This window comes from Elephantulus edwardii, unplaced genomic scaffold (assembly GCF_000299155.1).
Source record: "Elephantulus edwardii isolate Elephantulus edwardi_28Jun2011 unplaced genomic scaffold, EleEdw1.0 scaffold00060, whole genome shotgun sequence".
Lineage (NCBI taxonomy): Eukaryota > Metazoa > Chordata > Mammalia > Macroscelidea > Macroscelididae > Elephantulus > Elephantulus edwardii.
In genome coordinates, this window is record NW_006399810.1 from 15,049,835 (window position 1) to 15,065,207 (window position 15,373).

The following is a 15,373-nucleotide window of genomic DNA, read 5'->3' on the forward strand; positions in this document are numbered from 1 at the left end:
GACGGCACATAACAACAACAACAATCATGATATTGTCTATTGACACAGTGGTAAGGATTTTTGTTTTCTTGATGTGGAGAAGCAATCAATATTAAAGGGGTCAGTCTTAATCTTTTGCTGTGCTTCATGTCCTCTTCACTTCAGCAAGCAGGTTTGTCATCTACATAATGCTAGGTTTTTATAAGTCTTCCTCTGATCCTGAAGCCACATTCTTCTTCATAAAGTCCAGTTTCTCAATGATTTGCTCAGTACACAGATTGAATAAAAATGGAGAAAGGCTATAATGCTGGCACACACTTTTCTTGATTTTAAACCTTACAGTGTTCCCTTGCTCTGTTTGCACAACTGCCTCTTGGTCTAGAATAGATGTCACATAATTTGTTGTGCTCCACAGTCAAATGTCTTTGCACAGTCAATAAAATACAAGTAGACATCCTTCTTTTATTCTCTGATTTCAGCCAAGAACCATCTGACATCAACAATGTCAGATGCCTTTTCTGAATCCAGCTTGAACTTTTGACAGTCTCTGTCAATACTCTGTTTTTCTATAATCTTCAGTAAAATTTTACTTGCATATGATATTGGTGATATTGTTTGATACTATCACATTCTTTTGGATTGCTCTTTTTTAAGGAATGAGAACAAATATTAATCACTTCCAGTCAGTTGGCCAGGTAGTTATTTTCTAAATTTCCTGACACAAACTGATGAGCACATTCAAGGTTGCATCTGTTTGTTGAAACGGCAATTTTTATCCCATCAATTCCTGGGGCTTTATTTTTCTGCTAATGCCTTCAGAGAAGCTTGAATTTCTTGAATTTCTTCCTTCAACACCATCAATTCCTGACCAATTGCTAGTTCCTGAAATGGTTCTGTGTTTGCCAATTCTTCTTAGTGCAGTGACCCTTTGTATTCCCTCCATCTTCTTTTGTGCTTCCTGGTTCACTTAGAATTTTGTCCTTATTATCCTTTTCAGTATTGCAGCTCACGGCTTGAATTTGTTTTGCTGTTATTTCAGCTTGAGAAATGTTGATTGAGTGCTTCTATTTTTATTGTCTAACTCTAGTTCTTTGCACATTTTGTTAGAGTACATTGTTTTGCCTTTTCAAGCTGCTCTTTGAAATATTCTGCTTATTTTGGGGAAGGTGGGGGCTGGGGTACATCTCACTTTTTAAAAACAGTTATTTTATGTTGATTTGTAAGCAAAATTCATGTGCACTGTGTTGCACACTTTCCTTCATTCACATTGTGTTTCACACAATCATTCCCATATACTGTGTTTTAGAAAATTAATCACCATTGAACTGTGCCCACCATAACCCAGTCTTTTCAGATTCCTGCCAGATCATTCCAATTTAATTTACCCCCTCCCTCAACCCACCAAATTGAACAAGTCATGAATTTCCCCCTGCCCATGCTCACCCCTCTGATCCCATCTTCTTCCCAATTCTTTTTCTTCAGCATTTCTTCCCTTTGTTTAGGCTTCTTGACATTCTAGTACAATTTTCACTCTTTTTCAACATTCCTTTTAGTCGTCTCTTTCTCCTCTGTCTTTCCAGCGACCTTTAGCTTTCTTCATGTATAATAACTATGATGCCATGCCACAACTCATCTAGTCTTCAATTGTTAGGGTTCAATGCTTGGTTTTAAATTAAGATGAGATAGACTCAAGGTCATACTTTGGTTCTTGTTGCTTGTTATCATTTCCTTCAACTTCAGTTTGAACTTCCACAGTCAGCATTCAACCTGACTTTCATTGCCAATATTGAGCTTTTTGAATGATTCCACAGATGTAGTCAAACTAATTCCTGTGCTGTCCATGAGGCGAAGTAAAGTGAATAGCTGCTGTTTGTGTTTTCCCAAACGGTATTTATAATTATGCAGAATTCAATCATTCATTCTCCAAACTCTTTTCTGTCACAGAATTAATAATCTCTAATTACCATTCTTTTTTTCCAACTTTTACATTCCAGTTGCCTTTTTTTCCTTAATAATTTTATTATTTCATTGCACTGAAAAATCTGATACTCATAAGTTATTTGAAATAGAGGGTAGACACTTGTAAGAGTTAGCTGAGACAATATTTAGATACACAATTAACAAAAGGACAAAAATATGAAGAAACAAAACCAACAAAAAATGGAGATTCCATTTGCCAAGTTTTGTTAATGCAGTTTTATTGAATATTTGGTCAACTTTAGACTGTGTAGTATATACCATCACTCACTGAATTGTACTTCAGGATAGATGTTGAAATGGTCTTTTGACTATGAATGCAACACCATTCTTTTTCAATTTTTTCATTTCTGGCATAAAAGATCACATTACTGTCTGATTCAAAGTGGCAAATTCCAGTCCATCACAGCTCATTAGTATATCAGTTTTTACACAATTCATTTCATTTTTAACAAATTTTAGTTTTTCCTAGGTTCATACTTTGGACATTCTATGTTTCAACTGTTATTGGGTGTTTATTAGTATTTCTCCTTCTTTTGAGTGGTTTCCAATCTAGACTCTAATTCCAGTACTATATCTAACCTTGCTCCTCTATTGTTCACAAGGTTTTCAGAAGCCTAGTATTTCAGAAGTGGATAGCCAGTCCTACTTTCTAGTCTGTTTTAATCTAGAGGCTCCATGGAAACAAGTCCATCATGGATGATGCTGCTAGCAATAAAAACGCCAGATTATCCTGGTACACCAAACTGACAGGCTAGTGCTGTACCCACAGGAGCAAACCATAAACATGAAAGAATATACCCACCTACATTATAAAACAGGTAGCAACATGCAAACCATTACTCCAACATGCCCATAGAGAGGTATTGCACCCCTAAGAGCAAACTATAAAAACAACCAGGCTTACAAATATCATGACACAGGGTGGCCCTCTTAGACTCTTATGAGGCTGCAATTGAGCACAGTAGTGGCTGGGGTCCTCTCTCAAACTCCTGAGCTGCTAGGTTTTGGGCTGTGTCTTGCTGGAGGCAGTATTGTGGTATCTGGGCCATCACTACAGCTCTTGGCTTCAAGGCTCCTGTTAAAAAACACATGAAGTCCTGATACACACTGTAACATAGGTGACCCTAGAAAATATTATGAGTAAAGTCAGTCAACCCTCTGACTTCTGCCAAGCTTTGCTCAAATTTCTTGTGGCTGAAATAACAGGCCTATGAAAACCCTATGAACAGTAGAGGAATGTGAATATAGTATTAGGGGTAGAACTCAGACTGGTAGTGAATCAAAATAAGGAGAAACAGCTGCAAATATCTTTTAATAGTTGGAGCATGGAATATAAGGAGTATAAATGTCAGAAAACTAGATGTTGTGAAAAATGAAATGGAACATCACCAGTTTTGGCATTAGTAAGATGAGACTGACTAGCATTAGCGACTTACTATCATAGTCACTAATATCATAGTCTGTCTCATCTCACTAACGCCAAATCACGTAGTACACTACTCTGGGAGTGAAAAATAGAGTAAGAATGGTGCTGTATCCGTAGTTAAAAAGGCAATTTCCTATGAAATATCATGTGAATGAAGAATAGTGTGAAACACAAGGTACACAAACTTTGTAAGCAAACCTATATAAAAAAATTTTTTAAAAGGCAATTTCAAGTTCTATACCGAAGCACAATGTGGTGAGTGATATTATCCATGCACATATAAGAAAAACTTATTAATAGGACTATTATTCAAATACATAAACCAACTGCTAAAGCCAAAGAGGAGAAATGAGGATCTTTATAAAATTTTACAAGCAAAAATGCAATCAAGATGTTTTAATGAAAACTGGTGATTGGAATGCAAAAGTTGGAAATAGTGGAAAAGGAAGGGTAGTTGGAAGGTATGGACTTGGTGACAAAAATGAAACTATAGGATGATTGACTTTTGAAAATGCAATGATTTCTTCATAGCAAATGTCTTTTTTAAAAAACACAAACGGTAACTTTACCAGATGCACCTCACCACTTGGACTGTATTATTATTATTGTTATGTGCCATCAAGTCACCAGCAACACAGAGCAACCATACGTACATTAGCTCTGAAGCCTACCCTGTCCTGAGTCTGTCTCACTGACTCTGACACACCTACTCTGATTGCCCCAGTCATTGTATTAATCTATCTCATCCGAGGTCTTCCTTTCCTACGCTGTCTGTCCACTCTTCCAAGCTTGATATCCTTCTCCAAGGATTGGTCCCTTCTGGCCATGTGCCAAAAGGATATGAGATGAAGCTTCAAAATCCTAGCCTCCAAGAAGAAATTGTATTTCTTGCTCATAGGAATCAAACTTACTATATCTGTGGAAGAATTCATTGGAGAATCTTAATATCAGCAGTCAAAACCAGGCTAGTTGCTGACTGTGGCACAGACCATCAATTACTCATGTGTAAATTCAAATTTGGCTGAAGAAAATTAAACCAAGTCAACAAGAACCAAAATATGATCTCTCCCACTTGAATTTAAACATTGTTTTAAGTATAGGTTTGAAGCATTGAACACCAGTGGTCAAAGACCAGATGAGATCAAGGATGTCAGCCACCAAGAGAGCAAAATATCACTAAAAAAGACATAAGAGGGGGAAAATTTAAAAAGTAGGAAAAAGAAAAAATGAAAATGGATTTTAGGAGAGACCTGAAAAATGCGCTGAAGCATCAGGAAGCCAAAATAAAAAGATTAACAGAAGATTTCAAAGGACAGCTTGGGAAGACAAAGCAAACAACTATAACTAAATGTACAGAGAATTAGAATTGAAGAATAAAAGGGGATGAACTTGCTCAGCATGTCTCAAGCTGATGGGGCTGAAAAGCATTCAAGCCTCGAGTTGCAATAATTAGGGATACTTTGGACAAACTCTCACATGATCCAGAAACATTAGTAGAAGATGGAGGGAATACAGAGTCACTGTACCAAACATAATTGGCCAACACTGAAATATTTTATGATCAAGAGCCAATAAAGAAGAAATTTAAGCCTCAAGGAAGACATTGGCAAAACATAAGGCCCCAGGAATTGATAGGATTCCAATTGAAATATTTCAAATGACAGACATGCTCATTAGTTTATGCCAGGAAATTTGGAGGACAGCTGCCTGGCTGAGTGGAAGAGATCCATGTGGAATGTGGAAATTATTGAATAATATCATTAATTTCACATGAAAGCATAATACTGCTGAGTATCATTCAAAAACAGCTAGAACTGTTTTTACATAGAGAACTGTCAGACATTCAAGCAGAATTTAGAAGAGGCCATGGCACCAGGGACATGACATCATTGCTGATGTAAAATGGGTCCTGGCTTAAAGCAAAGAAAAACAGAAGAATGTCTATTTATGCTTTATTAATTATGCAAAGTCATTTAATTGCAAGGGGATCATAACAAATAATGGCTAACACTGAGAAGAATGGGAATCCCAGAACACTTAATTTAGCACGTGTGAAACCTATAGCTAGACCAAGAGACTACCGTGTAAACGGAGCAAGGCAATATTGCAGAGTTTAAAATTAGGAAAAGTGTGTGTCAGAATTGCATCCTTTCTCTGTACCTATATAATTTGTATGCTGAGCAAATTTTCAGAGTCTGAATTCTATGAGGAAAACTGTGGCATCAGAATTAGATGAAGGCTCATCAATAACCTTCATTATGTGGATGACACAGAATTGCTTAATGAAAGTGAAGAGAACTTAAAGCACTTGCTACAGAATGTTAACACTGCATCCTTCAATATGGAACATTCCGATGTCAAGAAAAAACCCTCACCACTGGCCAATAGGCAGTATCTTGACAGGCAAAGAAAGAATTAGGACTGTCAATAACTTCATCTTACTTGAATCTATAATTAATACACTTGGTACCAGCAGTCAGGAGATCAGGAGACATATGCAGTTAGGAACCTCTCCAAATTATTGAGGTCAGTAATGATGTCAGTTTTAGGAGTAGGGTACACCTGATTCAGGCCATGTTCTTCTTAATCATTGCTACGCATCTAAGAGCTGGACAATGCCAAAGGGTCACAGAAGAAGAATAGACTGCTTTGAACAATATTGTTGGAGAAGAGTGCTAAAGATCCCCTGAACTGCCAAAAGAAAAATCAGTTATGTCCTGAAGGAGTTGCAAACAGAGTCCTCCTTGGAGGCAACGATAATGAAATTCATCTCACATACAATATGGGTATGTTGCTAGGAGGAGCTTTTCTTTTTTCTTCTTTTTATACATGTTTCTTTTTATTTGACAAGTTATTCTACACATCATTTCAATTCACTCTAAAGTTTTTATCGTGAACGGATTTCAGCAGCTATTTTACTTTGCATCCCATGCCTGTGAGGAAACATTTGTGTTTATGTTTCCCCTTTCTTGTTTAGTGGTTATTCACTCCATGGTCTATAACAGGGGCCAGAAGTTTGTCTGTTGCTCCAAAGAGATTTAAAATACAAGAAACTGTAAAAGATGGAACAGATTGATAGAGACAGGGAAACCAAAAGTATAAGGCTGTAATGTTTGATTCTATTGTTTGTAACAAGTCTGATTTTTGTTTTTATTTACGGTCTCCTCTCTATCATAGATGTCAGGCTTGGTGGAAAGCAAATCCAAGTAACAGAGACCAGAGTGTACTTTGACTCAGTTGCTTGACCAAGGCTTTGTTATCTGGCTAGGGTAGCCTTCTGCTTTTTTGATTAATTCCTCCACAGGGGTTCTTACTTTCTTATGGAGCCAAAGCAGTGATCCATCAGGCTTGCCCAGAAATGCATGGATTCAGTTGTAGGCTTGACCATGTTGCCTGTTGTTATTGTGTTGTTATGTCCCATCAAGTCACCTATGACTCACAGAGACCCTATGTACAATAGCTCTGAAGCTTTCCCTATCCTGAGTCAATTTTACTGACTCTGACGTCAACCCATCTCATCAGAAGTCTTCCTCTCCTGTGCTGCCCTTCCACCCATTCAAGCATGATGTCCTTCTCCAACGACAGGAGAGGCTGTTCTTTGGAGAGGAACATCATGTTGGGAAGGTGGAGGGGCAGTGAAAGAGAAAAAGATCCTGAGCCAAGTGGGTTGACACAGTAATTGCAGTAATGGGCTTGAGTGTATAAGAGATTGTGAGGTTTGCATGGGATAGGACCATCCACGAGCTAGGACAGCGTTCAGACCAGTTGTTAACAGGGTGAAAAATGAGTTACGCTTGACTTGACACCACCTAATAACAAAAACAAAAGTCAGTCATTAACAGAAGTATAAAATGTTGTATTATTGTTGGGTGCCATCAAACCAAGTATGACCCATAGTGACTCTATGAACAGCTAACCTGAACCTTGCCCTCTTCTGTACAATCCTCATCATTTTTGACACAATTGGCCCATTGCTGAGGTCACCATGTCAATCCATCTCATTGAAGGTCTTCCTCTCTTTAACTTACCCTCCATCTTTTCAAGCACAATGTTCTTTTCCAAGAAATAGCCTTGCCTAGCTACATGTCCAAAGTATGAAAGATGAAGCTTAGCCATCATTGCCTCCAAGGAGCACTCTGGCTGTACCTTCTCCAAGACATGTCTGTTTGTTCTTTTGGAAGTGTGTGGGATATGCAGTACTCTTCTCCAGCACCACATCTCTAAGGTATCAATTCTTCTTCTACCATTCTTATTCATTGTCCAGCTCTCTAATGGTTAGCAGGTGACTGAGAAGACCATGGTCTTAATCAGGCACACTTTAGTCTTCAAACGTCAAATACTCTTACTTAAATGAGGGCATATACACAGAGACCAAAGTTTACTATTAGTTACCAGCGACAGATATGAGGAAGAAAAGGAAAACCATTTTTTAGGAAGCCCTGAGTTATATTTATAGTGATGTGAAATCTGACAATGAGTATTGATGATGATTACTCAACATAGTTCAATTTAATGGGAGTCACTGAGTAGAACACATGAGAAACATTAAGTTGACAAATTGTTTCATTACCTATGTAAAAGCATTTTTGACTGTGTGGATCACAACAAATTGTGGCTAACCTTGAGGAAAATGGGAACCCAGAACACTTGATTGTGCTTATGCAAAACCTATACTTGGACCAAGAAGCAGTCCTCAGAACAGAGCAGGGGAACACTGCATGGTTCAAAATCACGAAAGGAGTGCATCAGGGATGCATCTTGTCTCCATACCTTTTAAATCTGTATGCAGAACAGATGATTCAGGAAGCAGGGCTTTATGAGGAGTGTGGCATCAAGATTGGAGGAAGACTCATCAACAATCTACAATTTACAGATGACACAACCTTGTTTGCTTAAACTGAAGGCCTGAAGGGCTTGCTGCAAAAAGTTAAGAACTGCAGTCATCAATTTGGATTGAAGCTCAACATCAAGAAGACAAAATTCTCATCACTGGGAAAATTGGCAGCACCATATTAGATGGAGAAGAGATTGAGGTTGTTAGCAATTACAGTTGGTTCAGCCCCACAATTAACACTTTTAACACCAGCAGTTAGGAAATCAAAAGACAAATTGCACTGGGGAAAATCTGTTGTCATAAACCTCTCCAGAGTGCTGAAGAACAACGATGTCATCTAGAGACTAAGATGCACTTAATCCAAGCCGTGGTCTTCTAAATTACTTGTTATGATTCAGAGACCTGGACAATGACTAAGTGACTCAAGAGCACATAACTACAACATACTATATTGAGATTTTTTTTGTAGGGGTTTTTTATCTATCTATCATCTATCTATCTATTTTATCTATCTAGCTATTTATTCATTTATTGATTGATTTATTGATTTATTTATGCCTCTTATTTAGAGTCCACAAAACCTCAGGGAGGGACTTTGTATTTGAAGTTGGTTGGTATTGTTTTTGGTTGGTTTTTATATTATACACACACACACACACTTATATACCATTCCTGCTTCCAAACCTTTCCTGATTTTGAACCATGCAGTGTTCCCCTGCTCTGTTCTGAGGACTGCTTCTTGGTCCAAGTATAGGTTTCGCATAAGCACAATCAAGTGTTCTGGGTTCCCATTTCCCTCAAGGTTAGCCACAATTTGTTGTGATCCACACAGTCAAAAATGCCTTTACATAGGTAATGAAACAATTTGTCATAGTATGTTATTGTTTTATGTGCCATTGAGTTACCTGTGATGTATAGTGACAGCATGTATATGTACATGTATATGTACATATGATGTATATGTCCAACAGCTCTGAACCCTTCCTTATCCTGAGACAGTCTCACTAATGCCAACACCCCAACCTCCATTGCACAGTTACTGTATCAATCCATCTCTTCCAGAGTCCCCCTCTCTTGCACTGTTCCTCCACCCTTCCGAGCATGATGTCCTTCTCTAAGGATTGATCCATCCTGCCTCTGTGAGACAGAGCGTCAAAATCCTAGACTTCAAAGGGAAATTTGGTTTCACCCTCTCCAAGACAGACCTATTTGGTTTCTTGGTGGTCCATGGTATGTTCAAGACTCTTCTTCAACACCACAACTCAAAGGTATCAATTCTTCTGTCATCCTTAGTCATTATCCAGGTCTCTGATATATAGCAAGTAATTGTGAAGACCATGGCCTGAATCAGGTGTACCTTAGTCTCTAGACTGTTCTTCTAAGTTGCTTCTCAGAACTCTAGAAAGTTTCCTAATAGTTTTACCTAATGAAATGAATCTTTTGCTCTCCTGACTGCTGGTGCAAAGATTAACTGTTGTATGGAGCAAGCTATAAATGTGTGTGTGTCTGTGTGTGTGTGTGTGAGAGAGAGAGAGATCTCAATAACAACATAGAAAGGGAAAATACTTTTTGAGTCTGAGAGCATTCTCTGTTATTTTAATTTTTCAATTTCTGGCCATTTCTCTTTTCCCTACTATCCCATTGATGCTGACTTTAACCTAACATGCAGTTTGAACAAGAATGTTCTATCTCCAGAATAATTCTTTGTCAACTCCCTAAAGTTATTTTTGCACAGAGGAAAATACTTATTTAAATAATCTTTCAGATATTTGCTATAAATATCTTTAATTTTAAACGAATGAAAATGCACTTAATTAGAAACTAATTTAATAATTCACATAGGTGGACCTTAAGGAAAATTCAGGAATATATCTAAGTATTTATAGGTGCTTTAGATGCATTATATAGTGAGATACATGTGTATTTTAATTTTTGAGTATTCTATTTTGGTGCTCTATTCTCGTGATCATCTATAGTCTTCGTAAGTAATCTCATCACCCCTCTTATTAAATAATACCATCACTTGGAAGGGATTTCAATCCATCTGCTTGTCTCCCATTACACGGGCAACATCCGAATATGGAGCACAGTTTCCACACATCTTGGTTACTACAACACTTTCCCACTACCCTGTGAACATGTCCTTCAAATAGCTATCAGAATAATTTTGTGAACTAGAAATAATATTCTATTGTGGTTCTCCACGAAACTTTCCATCAGCTTCTAAACTCCTAACCTGGGCTCTGATGACTACCCAGAGTCATCTTATCAGTCTTGTCGTCTAGTTCTCTATGTTTAACTGCCAACTCCTTCAAACTTCCAGTCTGCCAAAATTTTATTCCTTCCCATCTCAGAAACAATGTTTATATGAGTCCTTGTGACTGGAATATTCTTTCTAATCTTCTTATATGGCTGTGGCTTCTTACTTTTTAGGTCTCAAGTTAAAAGTCATTTCCTCAGATAAATTTTCCCTTCTAATCTATTCTTCAGTTCCCTATCTGGTCCCCTCATCATACTTTCCTCATATGTAACTATTTTATTTATCTGTTACTCTCCTTTTTAGAAGGGGAAGGCACATCTGGCTCTCATACCCAAATGTATGATATATGAATAGTATTTATCTTGTTTGCTGTTGCTGTTCCAGCCCCAGGCACACAATGGGAGGTCCGTAAATGTTTGCCAAATGAATGCATGGAATGATTATAGATGCTTTTAGATATATTTCAGACAATAGCCTCAAAAATGTTCTCAAAGTAGATGTCTAATTACATATTAATTACCTAATTGAACACATATTGGTCAAATGTTTTCTACATACCATGACACTGTATGCAGAAAACTTTTGTTTTCAATTTAAACTTGTTCTTTAAGTTTTATTGGCATGGCAATGAGAAGCAATCCCACTCTTGTATTTCTGGAGAGAATGTAACTGGAATGTACAATTTCTTTAAAGACAAACTGCCATAAAGAAATTTTAGTGCCATTCTTACCTACACTCCTGCTTTTTGTAAAAATCAGCTTGACAGCAGCTAGTTTTGGTTATGCCAGTTCAGGAAGCCAGCTCCTTAGAAAGACATTTTGCAAAATCTGTCAGAATTGAAAAATACGTAAATATGCTTTAGTCCAGCAATCCCACTTCTGTAAACTTATCCTACAAATAAGTATGCATATAAACAAAAAGATGGTTTACAATGAGTTGCAACATTCATTATACTAGCACAATGCTAACAATTACTTAGATTTTATTAATAGCCCAAATCCACTGTTGTTGAGTCAATTCTAACGTATAGCAACCATTCAGGGCAGAATCAAACAGTTGATAGGGACTTATAATGCTATAAATCTATGTTACTGTTGTCATTATGTATCACCGAGTTGCTTGTGACTCATAGAGACCCTATATACAATAGCTCTGAACCCTGCTCTACCCTGAGCCAACATTATTATCTCTGGCACACCTGCCCTCATTATTCCAGTCACTGAGTCAATCAGTATCATCGAGGGTCTTCTATTCTTGCATTGTCCCTCCATCCTCCCAAGCATGATGTCCCTCTCCAAAGACTGGTTCCTCCTTGCAACATGCCCAAAGTATGTCAAACTAAGCTTCAAAATTGTTGCTTCCAAGGAGCAGCCTGCTTTCACTCTTTCCAGGATGAACCTGTTTGTTCTCCTAACAGTCCATGGTATACTCAATACTCTTCTTCAGCACAACTCAAAGGCATCCATTCTCCTTCTGTCATTCCTAGCATTGTCCAGCTTTCTGATGCATAGCAAGTAATTGCAAAGACCATGGCCTGGATCAGGCACACGTTAATCTCCAGGCTTACATCGTTGTTCTTCAGTACTCTAGAGAGGTTCCTGACAGTAGATTTTCCCAACGCAATCTGTTTTGATTTCCTGGCTGCTGGTACCAAGAGCATTGATTGTTGAGCCTAGCAAACAGACAATCTCTATAGAAGTAAATTGCTGAATCTTTCTTGGACTGCTAGTGGATTTGGACCACTAACCTTTCAGATAGGTTCCTTGAGTTGCCACCTGAGAGCTCTCTCCCTCCCCACTATATCCTCCTCTACTCTCTGCTATCAAGCCAGAACACACAGCTGACCTACGTTGAGTCTCTGAGGCTGGAAGAAGATTGTCTATCTTTGCCTGAGAAGCTGCTGGTAGATTCGAAACACCAGAGAGGTGTGTCCCATGGGTTAGCTGTGCAATTCCCTCAGACTCCACCACCACACCACTCTAAGAAGAAACGAAGTAATGATAGTATATCCATATAGTTAAATAATATGTTGTCATTTAAAAATGATGAATGATAAGGCAATTATCTCTAATAATTTAGAAATCTCCCTACGCATACACAAAATAATTATAATGCTCTCTGAACAATGAGAAAAAGTGCTAGAAGGAATTTTCACCATATTTTTATGGGAATGGGCTGTTTTATGTTGTTTTCTTTCCTCCCTTTAACAAGATAATAGTACCTATTTTTTCAAAACCCCATGTTATTAGAGGAGAACCATGGTTTTCTGAAAAGCTTTTTTTTTTTTTTTAATCTATGGAACACAGCAAAGCTTTTTCATGTTGTATATATATGCCATTCCAGAGCTAGTTTCAACTGCTGAAAATAAAGGAATAAAAACATTTCTTGTTGTTGACTTGAAAACAGTAACTTTTAACATCCTTTTTACTCTTCTTCTCTCGTCCTTCTTTCCCCTTATTTTTTATCCCATAGCAAGAAATAATGAGGTGCTCTGAGAGGCCCGAAGCTCAGCAGGGACCTGCTTCAGCAGCATGACAAGATCTGTACAAGTCACCAGCCTGAATGTTTATACTCGCGTATCACAGCCATTTTGACACCAAAGGGCCAGGAGGGTTAAGGACAAGCTGCCAGGAAGAGCTTTTGATGCCAGTCTTGCCTATATTCCTGGCTTGTATGCCAACCCACAAATCCAACACAGGATTCAGAACGACTTAGTAAAAAGCATTCTAATTAAAATCTGGGTGAAAGAAAACATATGCTTATCAGTCTTTCTAAGCTCTCTTTCTTGCACATGTTCTGTGGACTGCTGAACTCACAAACCTGATCTTGTGAAGTTACGGATCAGAAATAAACCTTCACATTACTCTTGTGAGCAGCCTGGAATGTGCTGTCTCTGCTCTTCCCTATTTCTTGTCCCATTACTCTTCTAAATCAAATAAATTCACAGTGCATTTCCCTCAAAATTCAGATGTGGCTAGTATATTGGACGACACTGCAGGTATGCTATTTTCTTGAATTGATATTGGTATCGGTAACTTACTTATGAATGAGGCAGCAATGTATATGTGTGTGCATACATGTGCCTCCACAGAGTATGTGTCCATTATCTGTCAAGTCCATGCGAGTCATGGTGACTCTCCACCAGAATTCTGAGACTGTTAATTTTTACAGGAAGAGATTGCATATATACCTAGTGGTAAGAAACTTCACTGCAATCCCAAAGGCGCATGGTTCAAATCCACCAGATGCTCCACTGGAGAAAGATGGATAATCTCCCCCTGTGTGATTTTCTGTCTTGATAACCCACTGGATGTTCAGCTACAGATCGGTCCAACTCAATGGTACACAACAACAACATATGTATGAGTAGATATATAGAGATTAATAAACTCTTAACTCATTGTGGTAAAGTAGGAACTGACACATACCTGACCCTGCATTGGATTTCCAAGGCTGTAAATTGGATGGGAAGAGATTGCTTATCTTTCACCCCTAGAGTCAATGGTGAATTCCAATCACCAGAGAGGCATGGCCCTTGGGTTAGCAGCCGCGCTTCTTACAGACAGCACCACAAAAGCTCCTTATGCATATGTACACGTATAAATGTGTGTGTGCGTGTGCTAATCAGTGTGCACTTGCTTGCATGCACTTACCTAGAGGTATAAAGAGATTGATATTGCCAATAGGGCAAAACAAATTGAAAAATCAAGGTGAAAAATGTATGATTGTCATTAATATTCTTGTTCTTTCTTTCTAAGTTTGCAATTGTCTAAACAAGAATTGGGGGGAAGTAAGGAAAAGATAAATGAATTCAAGAATATCTCTCAAAAACAAAGCAAAACTATCCATACTGATTACCTCTTAACACTCCCTATGTTCAGACCACTTAACTTTCTATCGTATTACAAAGGTTCTTAACCAAAACTTTAATATGAATGTATGTTTGGATTCCTACCCAGTACCCATGACACCAAATCAATTCCAACTTGTAGGATAAAATAGAACTGTACACTAGGGTTTCCAAGGATGTCCTCTTTACAGAAGCAGGCTGCCACATCTTCCTTCACGGAGCTGCTGACAGGTTCAAACCACTTACCTTTCAGCTAGCAGCTGGGCACGTCACCACTAGACTTCCTCTCAAATGACTGAGCATTTTATGAAGAAGTAAACGGAAAGGCAGATACACTGGTTTGTAAAAAGCTTGAATTTTAAAAAATTAATCATAAATGCAGGTAAGTATCATGCACTAGCAGAGAAGACAAATTCTTATTATTAGTCTATATTGTTTTCTTAATAAGAAAATTTTCCTCATAAGAAAATTTACACTGGGTTTTAAGGTTAATACAACAAATCTAGTGGGAAGTTTCCATTCTAACACATAGTACAACATGGTACAAATAATATTATTTTTAAATACCTAATATGCTTTTAAAATTAATAAAAAATATTATCTCATGATAATGTATAGAATCTAGATTCTTGGCTAGCAAATGAACCAGATTGCTTTCAAAGGAAAGTTTGTTTTATAGCATATATCAATTTCAAATCAGAAGTATTTTTGAGTCAGATAATTGCTTTGAAGAAATTATTAGCAATGATTGTTTCTTCCTGGTTGATAATCAAATTTATTGAGACATTGAGTATATTTATAAATTGTAATGGGTGACTACCTTTGAGAGAGATGCCTGTGAGAAACGCCTGTCCTCAATCCTCACTTCCGTCCAAGACCACTCCTGTCAGAGCTTTCAAGGGCTTGTTCCCGCTGGAAAGCCGCTGGCTTTCCAGTGGGCCCGAGCGACACAGAAGTTCTACAGGACACGTCATCTTCCCTTGGAGACACCACAACTAAACTTAAGAGACATGTCAGCCGTCAATGTTTTTGGAATCACAGAAG

The 15,373-nt window shown here is 37.9% G+C and overlaps 1 pseudogene; it reads right to left on the bottom strand.

Moving 5' to 3' along the window:
* LOC102860224 overlaps positions 1–6,773 on the bottom strand; it is an 11,947-nt pseudogene extending 5,174 nt beyond the window's left edge.
* Positions 6,774–15,373: the final 8,600 nt, after the last annotated feature.